Genomic DNA, 20,399 nt, shown 5'->3' with positions numbered 1-20,399 from the left:
AGCAGCCGTGTAGGGCCCAGGTTAGAAGGACAGGCTTTAGTGGCTCCCAGAGCAGATCCCAGCCCAGCCCTGACCCTTCCCAGCTGTGTGCCTTGTAGCCTGTTTTTTATGTTGTATGTGAAACAGGGCTCACAGTGGTCTCTACCTCATAGGGTTGCCGTGTAACTAACTCCAATAATGCCTATAAAACACCCGACACAAAGACAGGGGCCAGGGAATGTTTATTACTGTTGCACTTGCTATTATTTCACAATATTGTTAGAACAAACCCAGCTTGCATAGAGGAGGCTGCTGAGCTGTCAAAGCCCCTCTGGGAAGGGAGGCAGAGAGTATCCATGGCCTCCTCCCATTGAGAGTAACATATTTTCACCTTACTGACTTTGGGCTCGATCGTGTGACCTGACGAGGCCCATGGAATATGAATGAATGTGCCAGTATGTTCCAGGTGTCAGCAGCTTTACCATGCATCGGCGAGAGCTTCCACCACTGTACCTGCTGACCCAAATGGGGCAGCTCCTACAGCTTCCCTGGAGTAGGAAGTCATGATACAAAGAAAGCCCCGGGAGCCATAGGTGACAGTCACCCACGTGTGATGTGAGTGAGAAAGAAATGTTTGTTGTCATTGTGATCCCTTAAGACTTTGGGACTGCTTGTTACCACAGCTGAACTGACACATACAGACAGTCTTAAGAAGAAGAAGGGTCTCCAAGGAGGTGTCCCATGACCTACTGGAGAAGGAAAGAGCCAAGTCTTAGAAGCTGAAGTCAAGGAAGGGATTGAAGTCGACAAAACACACACGCACACGCACAAAACATGAGGAACCCTCCATATTGTCTGCCCTTCATTTCCATAAGACATTGTGATACTTACAGGTCTCTGGAGCTAGCCAGGTTTTCCACAGGGTCGCCTCACCCCACCCCACCCCACCCCACCCCACCCCACCCCACCCTGGGAGCTCCTCACTTGTTCCTGGCCTTGATCTCTGGGTTGTTCTCACTGAGGGAGCCCAAGAAGCCCTTTGCATTGGCTTCTGTTTTGTTTGCTTTCGCTTGTGCCATCCAGTTGTGGACGAGAAGGAAACATGCCAACACTAGCCCCTGCCACAGACCAAGGGAAACATTTCCTGGCCTCCGGTTGGATGTGGCTCCCTTCCCGTGGGTCCTCCTTCCAGAGCCAGGTCTGTAAGCTTGGGGAGCAAATGTTCTGTTGCCGCGCTCTATCTGGCTCCCGTCTGAGGTTTTCCTCAGAGGGGGACCGGAGCAGGAGGGGGCTGCGGTTGCCTGCCCTCTGGTCCCAGCAGTTCTCCCACCTGGGCGCAGAGGGCCTGGCGGATGCCGCCATCTTGCTTTTGGAAGAGGGGTTGCTCCCAGAGCTGACCTCACTGGTCCGGGAAAGTTTTCCATTTGGAGTGCTTTCCATTCCAGGAGGCAAAGCAAACATCTGGTCACACAGTTCCCTTTCTCCCTGCCAGCGATCCCACTTGGGGATTCTAGACATTTGTTCCATCATTTCTTCATTTTCTTTCCGTACCATCTAGCTGAGCGTTGGCTGTTTCTATCTTTCCTCCCCTCCAGGGAGCCATCCACAGCCTCTCTCCCCTTGTGTCTGTTCCTGGCCCTGACGAGAATTTTCCTGTGGCTTTCTGTGGTCGCCGACCCTGCAATTTACCACCCAGAGCCTGCAGGCTCTCCCTGCTCTGAAGACTTTGCAAGCAGATCAGCGTGGTGGCCCCGGGTGACTGTCGCAGAGGGCCCGGGGAAAGCCGTCCCTGTGCCCCAGCAGTGCTCCAACACCCCCCCCCCAGCTCATGGCAGCTCACAGCCCCTCTGTCCTCGTGGTGGGTGTTTTGGGGGTGCAAGGACTAGAGGCCCACGCGGGCGTCCTCAGGCGTTGCTGGCAGGATGTGTGGGACAGGCCTTGTGGAGAACAGCCTCTTGGCTCCTCACTGCTCAGCACAGCGGTCTGTGGTCCTCAGAGGCCACGCCATCTCCTCCTGCTCCTGGGTCTGCATCATCCTGGCAACTCGGCTCTCTCGGCCCCTGCTCCGAGCCCGCCACCCCAGTCCCTCTCCCCTCCTCTCCATCTCGTTTGCTCCGGCTCGCGCATGGTGTCTGGTGCTTTGTGGCTTCTGCTTCTCTGCTCACCGTCCCTGGGTCTCCGAGCTCTGCTGCGTTCTGCTGATGGGGGCCGTCTCTGTGTGGCTGCTACGAAAACCCCCAAGACGATCTGGCTGGGGCAGTTCTTTCTGTCTGGCACCTGGTCCTAGCTGGACGGAGTTCTTCCGGACCACCTCACAGGTTGCTGGTGGCCTCATGTGGCTACCAGCCTCTGTGTGGCCTTCTTGAGCTCAGGTGCCAAGCCTCGGATCAACTGGTTATTTATGGCCAGGGCTGCATGGTCACACGACCCGCAGCATGGCAACTGGGAGGTAAGGAACTGTTGGAGGTGGCCCTACTGGGCATGCAGGCTGGCCGTAGCGGACCTCGTAGCCACCTGACAGCACCCCCACTGCATCGGGCCAGGTCCACAATTCAGGAGCGCCACTGTCTCTCCCACTTCAGGCCAGCCCAGCTCTCTCCTCCTGCTGCTCGACACATGCCACCCCTGTAGTGGGCCGGTTCCTCTTGCATGTCCCCATCGCCCCCTAGCCAGAGCCCTCCGCCGTCCATCCCCTACCCAAGTGCCCGCTCAACCATTCCGGCTCCTCCTCGAAGTTTCACTCACCCTTCCCTTCCAGGGCATCTGTGAGTCCTGCTACAGATGCTGCCTCTTGCACGTGGTTTGTCCTGCACCATTTTCCATGTGGCTTCACCACGCTGCTCCTTGGTGGGGTTGACATTTGGCCAGGGCCACTGTGGAGTGTCACTCATCACCACCACGGCACACCACCACCAGTCCTATTTTCCTCCGTGGCCCAGACTCTGCAGACAGAGGAAAGAGACATGAGCTCTCCTTCTGGTGGAGACATCGGCCTGGAACCCAAGGATGGTTCAATAACAACAGCAGTATTTGTGGAATCGGATCATGCCGCTTCCTTGCTTAAGACCCACCAGAGCATTCTATTGCACCAGAAGTCACATGGAACCCTCTGTGTAGCCTGCAAGCGCCTGCATGACCTGGCCCCTGCTGACGTCCTCAACTTTCTTTCCAGCCACACTCCCCAGCCCCACCCTACACCACCACCCAGGCTTTTCAGTTCCTCAAAGACACCAGTCTGTCTCCTCGGCTAATCTGTAAACTCCACATGGCAGGTGCGAGGCTTTGTGACCACCACACTGCCTGACACGATGCACAGCACACATAGTAGGTGTTCAATAAATATTTTTCGGTGACTAAGTGAGCACCCTGTGCTTCGATGTGAATGGAGGAGAAAAACATGAGGTACTTAGGAGGAGCAAGAAGGAGGTGAGCCAGGCCAGATTAGAGAGGGAGGTGGTGGGAGACAGGCTGAAGGGGGTTCGGGTTAAACTGTGAGGCCCAAAGGTCTGGCCTGCCCCTGTAACCTGCATCCAGTGGCTGGGAGGTCTTGCTGAGGGAGGAGGAATGTGAATGATTCAAGAGGAGGCCTTTGGCAGTCACAGGCAGAACAGATGGAAGCATGAGAAACCTGAAAGTCGAGAGACAGATAGGGAGCCTTTGGAAATACCCCAGGCCTAGCTAAGGACAGATGCAGAATTGGGGGGAGTAGGAAGCAGGTGGAGTGAGAACGGACAGCTCGGAGGCCTGGCAAGGCAATGGCCAGCCTTACTGGTAGAGTGAAGAAGCAGCCCAGTCCAGGAAGGGGGGGGACTCAGAGCCTCTCTACAGATGCCACAGCCTGGCTTCTTGGAGGGCCGAGAAATGGTAGAGGCAGGAGCAGGGGGCAGGTGATCAGACCAAGAGCATAGGATGGTGGCCATGTCAGTGGGGCATGGGCTTGGCCTGTGATCACTTCCGAGCTCTGTCGCTTACCAGCTGGCTGAACCTGGCTAACCACTCAATCTCTCTGCACCTCAGTTTCCTTATGTGTCCCACAGGAACAATAATGTCCTTGTTACAGTGATCCCCTAAGGTAATACTGGCAGAGGGCACAGCATGGTACCCAACAGGCAGTCAGTCCTGGGTTAAGTAGTAACACTCTTTTGTAACCATTATTATGATTAAGAAAATAATAACATTAATCCTACAAGCTGGCAGCCCTAGAAGGACCATGATTGAAGATGGATGCACAAGAGCTCAGTTGTTGAGGGGAGGGTTGCAGGAGGGTCCTAGCAGGGCCTGGGGACACCGCTGGCCTGTGTCTGGGTTCTCAGGAAGGTTGCTGAGCCCCTTCCTGGGGACTGAAGCCCTGAGGCGTGCCAGTCATGGACTGGACTCAGCCGGGGGGAGCTGGGGGCTGGAGACAACAGGGCAGGGGGCAGGGCTGCAGCCAGGGCCCGTGCTGCAATCTGGTGTCTCCCCTGCTCCTTGGGAGCATTTCACACAAAACGCTTGGCTGAGGCAGCAGATGAAACTACTGCCTTCAGGTCTGGCTGAGGATTTGAGTCACCTGGTGCTCCCTGCCTGCAGGCAGAGCAGTGGCGCAGGCAGGCCTGGTGGCTGAAGCGGCGGCCGTATGGGCAGGAGATGTTTCTCAGGCTCCCCTGTCAGTGGGGTGCCCTCACGCTTCTGCCGAGCATCTGGGCTCCGCCCTGCTTTCTGGAACAAGGGCTTGCCCCACACGCTCACCTCCGCGTGCACGTGGCTGACACCAACACTTGGAAAGGGAGTCAACAGCCTTGACTCAAGCAGAACCAAGAGCAAGCCTGGGCCCTGCTGCTTCTGCGCGGTGGGTTCTCGGGCCATCCCTGAGTGGCTCTGCGCATCCTTCTGCGCATCTAAAAGCACGGAGTTGATGCTTGTTGGGTCCTTAGCTTGAAAGTTCAGTACATGCTAGCTGGTTACTAAAATTAATCAAAAAGCTGTCGCAACCATGATCACATTTTACCTTCCCGGTAAAGCCATGGTCCAGCTGAGGCAGTTAGTGGCTCTGTGTTACAGGGGAGGTCCGGGGAGGTTCCACAGCTGGCTGAGTTTCACATAAGGCCCCAGGCTTTCCACCTTCAAGCTGGTGCTCTGTTGCCTCTGCTCGGGGTGTACAAAGAGCCCCTCTGGCTGCTTCAGATTCTGATTTAGAAGGCAGGAGGTGGATTCAAGAGATGATCTTTAAGCATCAGAACCCCCTGCCCCCCACCAAGATGGCAATGCGGGGAGCATTTCTAAAACTCCAAGCTGAGGGTATCGTACTCAAGCCCCTCAGTTGAAAAGGAACATAACAGGTGGCCATGGACAAATAGCGGAAAATTCTCAAAAGAGAAATCTCAGGCCACAGAACTCCAAGAAAGGAGGTGGAAAGGGGGTGGACCCAGAGCTTCCCAGGGATCTGAAGGATGCCCCCCGCCCTCAAAAATCCTAAAAAAGCATTGATCCTCGACAGTGGGCAGCTCTGAGATGTGAACCTGAATCTTTTCACCCCAGCTCGCTAGCCTTGTGGCTTTGACAAGTCACTTCACTTCTCTTGCCTCAGTTTTTCCAAACAAAAGATCATGCCAAGGAAACAGTCCTTGGGTACAGCTCCTGACATGTAGTGAGCACTTAATCATCAGAGCTACTGCTCTGAACATTGTTGTCACTGCCTTCGGCAGCCTCTCTGCCTTTTAGCTGCTACCTCGCCACGGCCATGGCCAGGCCCAGCCAGGAAGAAAAGAGGCACAAGGACGAGTGTGGAGACGAGGCCAACCCAACAGAAGATCAGGTCAGCTTTGCTCCAAAGCTCTGTGATCCCAAGCAGAACCTTTCCTTGCATCAGTGTGACTAGGGGCCCAGGGAGGGCCGGACAGAGGAAGCAACAAGCCCCAGCCCTCTGGCTGACAGTGCTCAATGCCACCTTGGAAATGACGGCCACCGTAAAGCTAGCCTCACTCTTTTGGACATGTGCCAGGGGAGGGGCATGGTGGGTGGTGCAGACACCTGCTTGCTCAGCCACCCCTCACAGAGCTGTGTCTTTTCCACGCGATGTGAGACAAGTGGGGACTGTCATCAATGCAGTGGCAAAAGGCAAGGGGCAGGCCAGGGAAGTGGGTGCCTGGAGGAGCTGTCCGCTTTTTCTTGGCCTGTCCTGGAGTTACGAAGACTTGGCTAAGGTTCTTAGCACTGAGAACTATGTTCTCCTCTTGGGCTTTCTCCATTACCACCAACTCTGCTCTGCTCGGGTGGCTGACCTGGGGAATTTGTTCAGCGCAAAACAAATAGAAACGTATTTTGTATTGGGTCATTGGCAGTGGGGATGCGTTCTCACTGCCCTCTGGCCTGTGACACTAGAAGCAAGACCAGCCATCATTCTACAGAAACATGAAGGCCACTTCCCTCACCCAGACATACAGACTACAGGCTAAAGGGGCATGGGACCCCCTCCCAGTGTGGTTGGGAACCCCAAGTCTCAGAAGCAATCCCACCAAGGTCTTCAGCTTGTTTGGGGTGGAACAGACATAATTCTTGGATGTTTGCCAGGGCTGTGAGCTTATTGAAGTAGAAGCTGGTTTAACCTAAAATGTAACTATTAAAAAGGAAGATTTTAAAGTAATTTTCTAATCTTCGAAGATTAAATTATGCTTAGCAGAGTTTGGGGGTTGCCAGGTGCTCTGTACAAAGCTGCCATCCTCAAGCATTAATGTGTATAAAACCAGTCAAACAACTGATTTGTACCATCTCTCAGTGAGCCCAGGTCTTTGCCCACACAGAATATCCTGTTTATCCAACGGGTGGATACTAGTTCTTGGAATACTACTTGAAAAACCAGAAGTGTAGGATCTAAGAGTCCTTCCTTGTGCTGTCTGAGTGAGGTGTCTGCACAGTTGTGATGTCAGTGTGGAAACACACTCCCTGCTGACAGGTAGTCTGTTTGGGGCCACGGGGGTGGCTGTGGTAACAACGGACCATTGAGGGCTTCCAGGCAGACAGCTTGTTCAGTTGCACACACACACACACACAAAAAAAAAAAAAAAAAAGAAAAAAAAGAAGGAGGAGGGTGTGAGTGTGCTGGGGGTGGGGGCGCGCTAGGGTTGACTTGCTCATCAGTGAAGATACTGAATGGAACCTTCTAAGCTGGTATTTCTTTGGAACATTAGAATTAACATTCATTCCTGTAAAAAGTGCCCCTTGACAAATACAATTCTGCAAGTGAGCTTCTTGGTCAGACTCTGTCACCAACGCCCACATTTCCATGCACTGAGGGCAGCATCTCTTATCATTTATTCTGCTCAGTGCACTCATGAGGTGGATATTATCTGTTCCCATTTCTCAGAAGAGGAAACTGAGGCACAGAGAGATTAAATAGCTTGCCAGAGACAATACAGCCAGCAAGTGGCAGAGCAGGGCTATGAGTCCAGGCCTGCATGACACCAAAATCTTCCTCTTACACCAGGTTTCTTTAGGTGTGGTCCTTGGTCATTTGGGTCACAATTATCAGGGGTACTTGTCAAAATCAAAGACTCCTGGAATGGAAGGCTCTGGGTTTGGGACATGGGCATATACCACAAGTACCCCAACAGGGTTCCAACGGTCTTGAAGTTTGAAGAACAAAGTCCTACACAAAGCAACAAACAATGCCCATGGATGGTTAGCCTTATCTTGGCACTTTTGGTCAGGACCCCAGGGTGGGGCTTCTATCCCAGGAGCCCACCTGTCTCCAGTGTGATTGACGCACCTCTTCCCCAGGTAACTGACACTGAGACTGATCAGACCCTGTGATGAGATCCTCCCTCTCCTTATAGGGGGCCATCTGGTACCCAGGTAGGTGCTCTGTGCTGACTCAGCACCATGGCCAGAGCATCTTCTGGTCTGCAGTTACAGCGGGGTCACTCCCTTTCCTCTGTGACTTCCAGTTATCCAAGCTGTCACAGGCCCCACCAGCAAGATGGAGGGAGCGGTGTCACCTTTCCCAGGTGGATGTGAGCAGGGCAGCTCCCAAACAGGTTTCTAAACACCACAGGCCCAGTAAGAAGCCTGCTTCCCGGGGACTGGGACATGAAAAGCAGCTCACCCTCTGCTTTAGCTAATTTGTACAGATTGGGGCCCACGTGGTTACAAAACCTTCTCTGTACAGTCTGCTAGCAAGGCCTGTGATTATTTGAGGCTCTTTCATATAAAAACAAGCCCTTTGGGAGACAGGCTATCATGGCTCCCAGGCCCTACTAGCACAGTCATCCCTTTGCTTTGGGGATGGCACCAGCTCGATGGGGAAGAATCTGCGGTATGGGATGGATGGGCCCAAGACCGTGAGAAAGGAGGGAGGAAAGAGCCCTTGCTTGTATCTTTTTTTTTTAATTTTTTAAAATTTATTTACGATAGTCACACACACACACACACACACAGAGAGAGAGAGAGAGAAAGAGAGAGAGAGAGGCAGAGACATAGGCAGAGGGAGAAGCAGGCTCCATGCATCAGGACCCCAACGTGGGATTCGATCCCGGGTCTCCAGGATCGCGCCCTGAGCCAAAGGCAGGCGCCAAACTGCTGCGCCACCCAGGGATCCCCCCCCTTGCTTGTATCTGGCTGTGTCACACTGCTGCTTGTAGACAAGCCCATTGTACCCGTAGCTGATGGCCCCAGGTTCTGCCCCTCTCTGCTGTTCCTTGAGCACCTGGACCTTGTGATCCCACCCGTATGAATGCAGCCGAGCACATGTGGTCCAGCCAGGGAGGCTAAACTAGCAGGCACCAGAGAGAAAACGCATGCCCATGGTGGGTTGCTGGTGACCACCTGTCTCCAGACTTCCTCTCTGGGAGTTTAAATTTTAGATAGCAAAGGAGTTGGGGTTTGGGACACGGGCATAGGCAGAGACTCTAGAAAAAAAGGGTTAAGGCTTATTAGTGATCAGAGGTCAGTAATATGCACTGAGAGGGCAGGGAGAAAAGTGAGCCTCTGGAACGTTTTAGTTCTCCAGCCAGGTGCCAGGCACTGTGAGGTCAGCTCTCCCGTGAGGTCTCCTGTGAGGTTCCTGTCTCCTCGGTACCCCAGCAACTTTCAAATAAGCCTTTCTGCAGCCTAGGGAGCTTCTCTTGCTGTCACCTCTGGTGGAACCCTTTCCCACCCCTTACTGTGGTGACCTGTGGCCTTGGGCTCTAGAAAGAGGAAGGAAATGAATATCGCCAAGGCACCATGGTAGGATGTTGAGTCGTTTTTTTTTTTTTTTTTTTTTTTTTTTTTTTTTTTTAATGCAATCCTCACGGTCTCTCGGAGAGACAGGGAGGGTGACCTCATTTATGGGTGAGCATCCTGAGGGCCCGAGGGCAGAATGACACAGTAGGGGAGACTCTTGAGCTCCGTGTCCATGGCCCTGCTCTTCCTGTGCTATGTGATGATCAGCATAGGCTGGCCCTGTGTTTCTTTGCTTTGGTTTCTATACTGAAAACAACAAGAACAACATAAAACAGACGTCAGCGTCCTCCCTGAGGGCCCCGAAGACAGCCAGCCCCTGTAGCACTTCTGAGGACGCCGTGCACAAGTGAGCTCTGGGCATGTCAGGCTGGAAGGGGCCCTGGAGACCCTCTAGACATCCCCTCCTTTGTCGGGAGAGCATACTGAGTCCAGGGATGGGTAGTCTCTAGCTAACATTTTTTGAAAACTTATTTGCCATACACACTTATGAGTATACACGAATTAGCTCATGTAATCCTCATGACATGCAGGTGAGAGAGGTTCTCTTATTGTCACCATCTTATCATCTTGAGATAAGGACACTTATGAGGTTTAGAGAGGTCAGATAATGGTTCCAGAGAAACAGGCAGAGCTGGGACTTGAACCCAGCCAATCTGATCTGGGAGCCCATCCTTGCAACCACCAGGTGAATCATGCCTATCATGCTGCCATGCTTGTCCTGCTGCAGAGGCCTGGCACTTAGGTTGGCTTCACTAAGCATTATGATGCATGCGATGCTGCCCTCCTAGGCTTCTGTTTTCCTAGACACTTGAGAAACTTTGGTTGTTGACGCTAAAATTTCTGATGCTTGGTCACCACACAATGAAACAGGGAAAGGAGAGTTTTATTTGTGAAGAAAAACAAGTCTAGTATAGAAAGTGCTGATGTGTGAGGTGAAACAGGAGGGACTTTGGGACCATGGAGGTGTCATTTGGAAGTTCAGCTTTAGTAAGGGTGGTGTAAAATCAGAACTGTCCTTAAATTGTCAGACTTGACATTTATTGTTTGGTCAACATGACAGCCCTTAAAGTGTGTGAGTTGGGAAAAAAAAAGTTATTTAATGATATTAGATGCTGTTGGCTGCTAAGTATCAGAAAATACAGTTAAATTACCTAAAGCACAGGAAGTTGTGGGCTCCTGAAGAGAAAAGTTCGGGGGCAGTGTGGCTTTCTGACCTGGTTGTCTTGAGTTGGTCCCACCCATGCTGGTGCGTGGGTCTCAAGACACGTTAGCTTCTCTCAAAGCAGTGAAACAATGGCACCCATTCTGGGACTCACATCTACATATCATCCCACCCAGACAGAGATGAACATTCACCAAGTCCCCTTTTCCAACCACTGAGACAACTTCCCATCAATCCCTGAATGATCCCAGGCAAAGGGATAAAAGTACCCTGATAGCTTGGACCCATCATTAAGACACTGGGGACATCCACACCAATGCTACTCATGCATTGTGGCGGTTCCCCCAGTCAGGGAAGGAGAAAGGGATACTGGGCACCAGCCTAGAATTCTCACTATGACACCTCCTATTTTCTTTCCAGTTTAAAAAAAATTCATTATTTTTAAAATTATAGTTGACTCTCAATGTTACATTAGTTTCAGGTGTACAACATAGTGATTCAACAAGTCTATACCTTATGCTGTGATCACGAGTGTAGCTACCATCTGTCACCACACAACACTATTATGATACCATTGACTGTATTCCCTACGCTTGTGACTTTTACTCACTTCATAACTGAAAGCCTGGGTCTCCCACTTCCCTTCACCCATTTCGCTCAACTCCTGACTTCCTCTCTTCTGGCAAACATCATATTGTTCTCTGTATTTATGGGTATGTTTCTCCTTTTGTTTGTTTATTCATTTGTTTTGATTTTTAGATTTCACTTGTAAGCGAAATCACATGATATTTGTCTCCGTCGGACTTATTTCACTTAATACCTTCTAAGTCCATCCATGTCACAAAGTGGCAAGATCTCATCCTTTTTTATGGCTGCATTTTTTCACTCTTAAGTAAGGGATAGCAATGATTTTATACCATCTCTAGTGTTAGCTTGTAGTCTTTCCCCGTGATTAGCTAAACTTCGTTTGCTATAATTCCCAATGTCCATTAATTAAAAAGCAATTACGTTACTTACTCCCCACTTCATATACCGAAAAAACTAGGGCATATTGCAATCATGTTTTATAAATCTTGACAGATAATTAAAATTATACTATCCGACCGAAAATTGCAAAGCCTTAAATGTCCGCTCCCTCTCACAAACAACTATTACTGGGGCTGTCTTTAAACTGGGTACTCTCAAATTCCCTGGAGAATTTCAAGCCCTGACCTGGCGTGGACTTAGCTCAGGGGTTCTGAATAAGATAAGCAGGGTCACCCTGGCCAAAGGCAGGTCCATGAGGGAACTAGGGGTGGGGAAACCCACAGCCCACCAGAAGGCATCTGTCCCATAGCCAAGAAAATGGGCCACATGACTTCTTTGGGTTCCTTCGGGCTCTATTATTTTCTGATGTAGATCTGCCTTATGCCATCCCAGATTTAGGCAAGCAAACTAGTGGTAATAAATCTGACCCAGGAATCCAATGGGACCGCTTCCTCTTACGGCTCCCCCCAGGATAAGAGTAATGCAGTGGCTCTCAAACTTTTGGGTCTCAAGACCCTTTTATAGGACCCTTTGGGATCCCCTTAAGAACACCAAAGAACTTCTACTTATGAGTTATTTCTATAGGTATTTACTATATTAGAAATTCAAACTGAAGAAGCCCTAAGACATAAGAAGAGAGAGCACACATTCCATTAGCCTCAGACTAATGTCACAACTGTCATGCAGCCTCTGGAAACTCCAGTTTGCACACCTGAGGGAATGAGAATTCAGAAGGCAAAAATCACCTTAGGATTATTATTAAAATACTTTGGGTCCTGGACTCACTGTAGTAGAACAGATATTTTGAGAAAACAGGCCTTTGAATCTGACTGTCTGGGTTCAAATTCTTGCTTCAGTATTTAACCTTCTTGTGCCTCAGTTTCTTCAGCTACAAAATGGTGATGATAATAGCATTTACCTTATGTAGCTGTTGGAAGATCTCATAACATAAATACCTATAAGGCACTTAGAACAGGACCAGTATATGGTAAATAGTACGTATGAATACAAATCAATCACTACTGGCCTAAAATAGGAGCTTATACGTCACTAGTATAAGTGTAGACCTTTGTGCCATCCTCCTGGGGCTTGCCTCTCTGCCTGGTTTATAGACGCTGGTGGTGTGCCCCTCAGCCCCTGTGAAGCTGTGAGCTCCCGGCAGCCACTCCTCTGACCCCTCCTTGGTGCCCAGCACTGTCTTGTATTCAGGAGGAGCCCATATTTCCTGAATAACTGAGTCACTAAATCTGTCTCAAATGAGCAAGCAGAGAAGTCAGAGCTAGCAGCCAGGGCTCCTAACTCACTGTGTTGAGGGCAGCACCACAAAATAACAGTTCATCTGTTTGCTGCGGCCAAGGAGAGAATTAACTTAAAACAGATCACGGCATTTTCTAGATCTGGAACTCTAGAAATTGGAAACCCATCGTGGTATCCAAAAGTGCACATAGGAAAGCACGCTGGATGGCTTCCATTGGCCCATCCAGACCCTCTCTTCCCTTCCAACTCCCCGCTCTGTGTCTCAGGAAGGCTGACTTCTAGGGACTGAATCAACCTGCCTTCTGCTTGGGCTGGGCCACAGGGAGACACAGGCAGGAGATCAGAGGACCCAGGAACAAGCAGCCAGGTGTTTTTTTCTCTGGCTCCCTCCCTGCTGGCAGCAGATCACTGTTTATCTAGAGGCTCCGGCTCCTGTCAGGTAACCCTCTCCTAGCTGCCTGCGTGTGTGTGTGTGTGTGTGTGTGTGTGTACAAGCATGCACACACTGGTGTGGGAGGATAAACACAAAGTGTTAACAGGATTGTTGCTGTGTGGTTGATAATGATTTATCTCTTCCTTATGCTTCTCTACATTTTCTGATTTTTATGCAACATGTATTACTTATGTTAAAAAAGTTGTAGGAAATAAAGGAACACAGACCTGTGAAATCCAGTCGTTTTCACCTAAGGGTTCAAGCTCAGGGGAGACTAGAAGCGCTCAGATCTGGATCCTTTGGGGGTAGATCTGGGCCCTGATCCACTTTGGTTGAAGGAAACTAAACACACTGGTCATTACCCCCTCGATCAGATGTCATGAGGATTAATGAGATAAACATGTCTGCGGGTTGGAATTCTTAATGTGATTAAAAAGAAAATAAGAGGCCCATTATCATTCCTTGGCTTTGAGGTGGCCCTTCGACCTTGGCTGCCTCAATCTTGCTGCCATCCTGACTGCTAGGGCTGTGCCAGGTACACAGTAGAAGCAAGAGGACAAGTGGGAAAGAAGGATGGCTCAGCCTGGTGGCCTTCTGTGGCACGCTTTAGCATGCACAGAATCATTTGAGGATGTGCTAAATGCAGATTCCAAGGCATCTACCCAATAGGGCCAGGTTAGGCCCCAGGAATCTCATTTCAAAAAAGCTGGCCCTCCTCCACTCCCACACACATACATGTGAGGAATGGAAGTGCCTTGGCCACTAAGTTTTGGGTACAAGTCCTGCCCCTTTTGGGCTGTCATCCGGAAGGCTCAGTGGGCAGAGGGAGGGAGGAGGAGGGTGGATAGAGCTGGGTGGCTCAGAGGGGCAGTCAGCAGAGGCCTAAACCAACCTGGTCATCACCAGGAGGAAACCCACAAGCAGGACATTGAATCTGCCTGGGCGATTAGTGCTCCGGAAACCATGGGGACCCACTGGAGGCTTTGACTGATGCTGTGTTCTTTTCCATTTCTTCTCTGATTACATTGATCCTGTACTTTTGCTGATGTTGTGACAGTCTAATTATAGACTTCTAGGCTGCTGAGCAAACAGTCGTCCCCTCTCGGTAAATCCGCCTGTTACACAAGCGCCAGCACTGGGACACTGTCATTATATGCAGCCAACCCCATGGGTGCTGGGCAGCACTGCCACACACCCGTTACCTCTTTCATGTCACTGCTAGAGTCACAAAAGGTACAGGTAAGTTAGGTCAGGTCAGGTCGTCATCATCGTCGTCGTCCTCTTCCTCCTTCTTCTTTTTTCTTAACAGACTGGTAAACTGAGGCCCAGAGCTGTGGCTAATACATCACAGAGTCAAACTGAGGGATGCCTAGGTGGCTCAGTGGTTAAGTGTCTGCCTTTAGCTCAGGTTGTGATCCCTGGGTCCAGGGATTGAGTCCCACATCAGGCTCCCTACAGGGAGCCTCCCTCTCCCTATGTGTCTCTCATGAATAAATAAATAAAATCTTTTTTAAAATCTTAAAAAAAAAAAAAGGAATGAAAATTGAGACATGGTGGGGAGTGGGAGTGGGGGCCGATGTTATTCAAGGCCTCTTTCTTTCTTTTTTTCTTTTCCTTTTATTCTCCTACTAAATATCCACTTGCGGCTTGTTCTAAGAATTTTGAAGAGGAAAAATGTCACCTGGCCAAGAGCAGAGAATATTGGCAGGATAGCATGAACTGGATGGCCTCCATCCTTGAAGATTCTCAAGAATCCATATCCTGGTCCTCCAACTCGTACGCTTCAGAAATTTGTCTGTGTCCCAGAGCTAGATGGGTCAAAGGATGCGGGTTAATTCAAGCAGTGAGCACAAGAGGTAGCTGTAAAGGCTGTAAGGAAGAGGTACATGTTCTGGCCATCCAGCATCTGAACATCTTCCCTCTGTTTGGAGAATCCCCTACATTAAGAGGTAGAGCCCATTCTCCAGAATTAAAGCTGAAAAGATCATGGAGCCTGTTTCTGGGCCATCTTTGCAACCAGGGCTTGGACACATGATCTGGGCTCTGCCAATCAGATGCTCCCACCCAGATTTTTGAATCAGAAGCTCATGGTGGGAAAAAGCAGAGAGTCAAAGACTCCAGTTATCAAGGAGTTGTGGCCATAGTGCTGGTGGCAGTTATGTCCAGTTTCCAGAGGCAGTAGTGGCCACATGTGCCATGTTTACAAAAACTTCATGGCATCCTCCCTGGGCCAGTACCGGTTCTGCAAGATGACCTTCAAGCTTTGTTCCTGGTAGCAAAGGCAAATGGCAAAGTTCTCCAGCCAGCCTTTTGATGCTGTGGGTTCCCCAATATCTTTTAAGTAAATTCCATTTTGCTTAAATCTTCCAAAGTCATTTTTGAATGCCTGCAACTGAAAAATCCGGGCTGATGTGAGGACCAGGAGATCAATGTTTGAACACTGAGAACCACAGCTGGCAGGCAAGGTAGCCGTTCCTAGCAAATGGGCATCTTCTTCCCCTGGCTGACTCTGTGGGAAGGGTGGGAGTCTCTTCCCTAGCAGGCACTCCAGTGCCGGGAATTTCAGGCGTTACAACAGCTGGTGAGACAGACATCCAGGATCTGAAGGTAAGACAGCTTCAGAGTGCACACAGGAGATATGAAATGATCAGCTGACAATTTACTTACACAGAATCCCTTTTCCCTGAAGGAGGATTTGAAAACGTTAATCCTCAGATAAGAAATCTGGAGCCCCAGAAGTGAAGGCAGCCACAACAAAGTGTTGAGAATATCCCCTCCTCTGTTCTCATCTGACCTGCTCGCCAAGCCATCCTGACAGTAAAGTGAGAAAGGGACCATGGTTGGCAAAGGGAGAGAAACGTTGTAAAAAGACAACTGTTTTCTTATGCATTCACTCCCTCATTTGATCGGGGCATACCAGCACTAAGCAGAGGTTACTTATCCTTTTTTTGGATTTTTGGATTTGGAAGCTAACACTCAGAGAGGCTGAGCCATCTGACAGGGGTGTACCAGCCATCTGATGAAACCCATCCTTTCCCTAGTGACATCGTCAGGGAGTTGGGCAGGAAGGGGGTGTAGAGACAGTAGCTCAGAGAGCTGAGGTTAGCACCTCCCAAATTGGGCATCTTCCTTTCTTTGGCAGTGCCACCATCACCCTCTCCCCCTTTCGGGGCCCCTCTACTCTTTTCAGGCTGCCTCAGTTCCCCAGAGTCTCCGGAGCTGTGTCATGCTTGAGTCGGCTAGATCGCTGCCCGAAGATGCAGCCAGCTCTTTCCTCCCTGCCCCATCAAATCTGACTAGTCTCAGCTCCATTATTCCTGTGGTTGGCTCTAAATAGAACGTACGCCTTCTTACTCCAAACCTCATTCTCTTTCTGCAACACCCAAGAAAAAAAAATATCAGCTTGAGGGAGCCCGCGAAGAGATAGAGATTGACTGGCATGGTTTCTAGGTAGGAAGCAGGAAGCCAGGTCATGCTTTGGCCTTACCAAAGACTCATCAGGATGTAGACAATGCCACTGCGGTGGTTTTAATGTAGGCCCACAGCGTAGTGGTGCTCCTTTGCTTCTTGAGTTACATGCTAATGACACAGGTGTATGCAGTTTGTGAAAGTTCACTGAGCTGAGTTTTTATGACTTGTGCAGTTCTCTATGTGTCAGTATACACAATCAAACCTTTACTTAAAAATCTTTTTAAGAAAGATTTTTAGAGGAGGGTAGTTTAATAAGTGTTTATCACAATAATCCATCTCGAGATAAGGTACTACAAAATCTTACGACTTATGAAACTACTACATGAGGATATCTGAGCACCAACTAGAAGTGGGGTTTTGTTTTTGTATGTGTGTGTGTGTGTGTTTGCTTTACAAAAATAATTGGTGACAGGATGTCTTATTTAAAATAAGATTCTATTGGGACATAAAACATTTTCAGAGTCATGGCCACAAGTAAGGCACACTGGCATTTCCTTAGCTTTTGTAGGTATAGATAAAGTACCTCAGAATGCTAAGGTCTTTAAACCATTTTGGTTGGGTGTGTTTGTTCTGGCAGAAGCTGGAGTTTGGCAAGGAGGCTCCAATAATCTTGGAAAGACAGTTTCAATATCTGGTCCCGTGTCCAATGGGCAATGACTTCTTGAGACTCCTTCCAGCTCTTGGATGCCACAGTTTTATGAGGTAGAAAGAACACTGTGTATTTTAGGAAACAAAACGGACAAACAAACAAAATCAGAAACAAAATTCTAGAGAAGGCAAGTAATGCCTCAAGAATAAAAAGGGAACCAAGAAAAAAATACATACACATATATGAATAATTAATTTCTTCTCTGGCTCTTGGTTCTCCCTGCCCAACACGCACCCCCCCCCCTCCCGCCCCAGTTGTCAAAGTCACCTACTGGTCAGGAAGCTGAACAAAATTTTACCTACACAAAGGTAAAAGCAAACCATGCCAGGTCAAATTCTAGGTAAGAATTTCTGAACTGTGTTCTACCTTAGGCTACTTTTGCTAATGATATCCACAAGGGACTGAAAAAATAGAAATGGTCCAAGAGTCAATGTAATATAAAATTTTGCATTAAGTTTATTATGATCAAGTGTCCTTTTTTCCCCCCCCTAGACATTCTGGTTTCTAAGTAACTGGTTGCTTTATTCTCTTAAATGAATCTTTCATTCAACAAATATTCATTCATTCATTCATTCAACAAAACTGTTTGCCATTGGTGCTGAGCCAACTGGATTCCAAATGAGAAAAAATAAATCTTGACCCCAAGCTGCCCAACAAATTAATGTGTGATGAATCATAGACCTAACTGTGAAGGTTAAAGCAATCAGGTTCCTAGAAGAAAATAAAGGCAATGATCCCTACGGCCTTAACACCAGGCAATGATTCTTCAAACAGGACATGAAAGCCCCAGTCCTAAAATATAAGATTAATAAATTAGACTCCTTTAAACTTAAGAATTTCTATTTGTCAAAAGATAGCATCCAGAGAATGAAAAGAAAATCACAGACTGGGAGAAGATATTTGTCATGCATATACTGGGCAAGGACTTATACCCAGAATGTGTAAAGAACTCTTACAGATCACTAAGAGAGACAACTCTCTACAAATGGACAAAAAGACTTGCACTAAATACACTAAAAAGATATCAAATGGCCAGTTGCGTCTAAGAAATTTCTCGACATCACTGATCACCAAATAAACGTAAATCATAATACAATACACGCTCGCCTTTTTAAATTAAAAAGACCGATGATACCAATACTGGCAAAGATGTGGAGCAACCGGAAATCTCACATCGCTCATTGGAATACGAATTGTTATACCACTTGAGTAAACCATTTGGCAATACATTTAAAGCTTAATATGTATATACTCTGTGATTCTGCAATTCCAATCCTGTATATATAGACCTGAGGGTATAAAGGTACAGTTATGCCAGATGAATAAATTCTGGGGATCTAATGTACACCACGGTGACTATAACTAATAGTACTGTATTATATAACTGAAATTTGCAAAAGAGAGTTTGATATTAAGCATTTGCACTACACATACACACGTGGTAACTATGGGAGGTAATGGCTAGGTTGGTTGTGGTAATCATTTCACAATGTACATTAAAACATCATGTAGTACGCCTTAAATGTACCTAATTTTTAATTGCCAACTACACTTCAATGAAGCTAGAAAAAAAAAAAAGATAGTTTGTAGCAGCTTCATTCAGGATAGACAAGAACTTGATGCAACCCAAACATCTACCAGTAGGAAGAGTATATCAATTATTGAATATTTATACAATTAAATAATATACAACAATGGAAAAGAATGAACTATTGTTACATCGACCAAATGGATGAATATTATATACACACCGTTAAGTGAAAGGAGATGGACACAAAAATGCACAGACATGTAATTCATCCACATCCAGTTCAAACCCTGGAAAACTAACCTGTGGTGATAGAGGTCAGAACAGCGTTGACCCTTGAGGGACACGGAATGGGAAGGGGCATGAGGAAGCTGGAGATACCTGAGTGTACACATACATAGAAATTCATCATGGTGTAACCCCAGCTTTGTGCACTATCCTGAATGTATATCTCAAAGGGTGAAGAGAAAAAAACCAGACCATACACCCTGATTTCATGTCCAACAATAGAATCACTGTTGCTTTCCCCCAAGGAGGCATGCTGATATCCTATCTCATCAACCTTCCGGGAGACTTCCCCCTGCCCCCAGAGAGCTCTTGAGATCTTGGCAGACACGGATATTTCAGGCGGGGTCGCAAGGGGAGGGATAGGGAGATCCCGCACCTGGGAAGTAACCTTCCTCTCCACCACCCAGTAGGGGGATCCGCACAAGCTCAGTAAACGTTTATTGATCACTAACAACAGCTACTATTTGATATGAGCAACACTTGCCACACAATTTGCGTGAGACACTGCACTAATAGCCTTCCATGTTCTTATCCAATACTTACAGAAGCCTAGGAAGCTGCTCTAGCTTTAGCCTCATCATACAGGTGAGCAAACAGGTTTACGGGGAGAGTTAAGTCGTTGCCCAAGGCCTTGCAGATAGACAGGTGGTGAGCGGAGGTCCCAGCTCACACTGACCTGAGTTTCGAACCTGGACCCCAAGCCGCTTGCTACGGAGCCGGCGGCTGGTGTCCAAGCCCGGCTCGCACCTTCTATAATACACGCGGCCCTCGGGGGCGCGGCCACGCGGTCGCAGTTGTCAGCCTGGGCGACCGGACTTCTCGAGGCCCGCACCCGCTAACCACACACAGGTGCAGCCTGCGGGCGGAGGGCCAGCCTCCAGGCAATTTGCTTGGGGGGAAGAGGAAGGCTTCCTCGGCTCACAAGCCACAAGCTGTTGTGTGTGTGTGTGTGTGTGTGTGTGTTTCCAGACCTCAAAACACACGCGGGAGGTAGGCGTCGGGGTGTCACTGCCCGCTCCGGAGAGAAGAGGAGCAAGGCCAAGATCCCCGGAGGAGCAAGAGGAAAGCAGGCCTGCGAGGCAGCAGGACGGAGACGGAGGAAGAGGCGACGGACGGCGACGGCAGCAGGAGCCCGGCGGAGAGCAGAGCCCCGGGACTCCGGGGTTGGGGCGGGGGAGCCGGCCAGGCCCCTCGACTGCGCCTGCGCCTGCGCCGCGCTCCCGCCCGCCCACCCCGCCCCTTCCCGCCGCCGAAGATTTACTCGTCTCTCGGCAACCATTCAGCCGGGGGCCAATCAGGGGGCCCCGCGCGCCCCGCCCTCGCCGTCAGCGCCGCGGCGGAAGGACCCCGAGGGCGCTGGCTCCGCCCCGCCCCGCCCCTCGCTCCCCGGGGAGGGCAGGCGGGGCGG

At 49.3% G+C, this 20,399-nt stretch overlaps 1 long non-coding RNA gene across 5 annotated transcripts; it reads right to left on the bottom strand.

Moving 5' to 3' along the window:
- Positions 1-204: 204 nt before the first annotated feature.
- Positions 205-20,234, bottom strand: LOC140601086 (uncharacterized). Of its 5 annotated transcripts, none has more exons than XR_012004136.1 (5): positions 19,963-20,234; positions 17,050-17,240; positions 4,967-5,145; positions 2,725-2,921; positions 205-728 (listed from the first exon to the last, which is right to left on the bottom strand). It is a non-coding gene; the product is annotated as an uncharacterized lncRNA (long non-coding RNA). The 5 variants fall into 5 exon arrangements; XR_012004139.1 differs by having other exon boundaries at positions 205-725; XR_012004140.1 differs by lacking the exon at positions 205-728 and adding an exon at positions 975-1,097.
- Between the last annotated feature and the right edge of the window lie 165 nt (positions 20,235-20,399).

This window comes from Canis lupus, chromosome 12 (assembly GCF_048164855.1).
Source record: "Canis lupus baileyi chromosome 12, mCanLup2.hap1, whole genome shotgun sequence".
NCBI classification, from domain to species: Eukaryota; Metazoa; Chordata; class Mammalia; order Carnivora; family Canidae; genus Canis; species Canis lupus.
The sequence above is the reverse complement of the archived record's forward strand: the minus strand, read 5'-3'. Positions and strand labels throughout refer to the sequence as shown.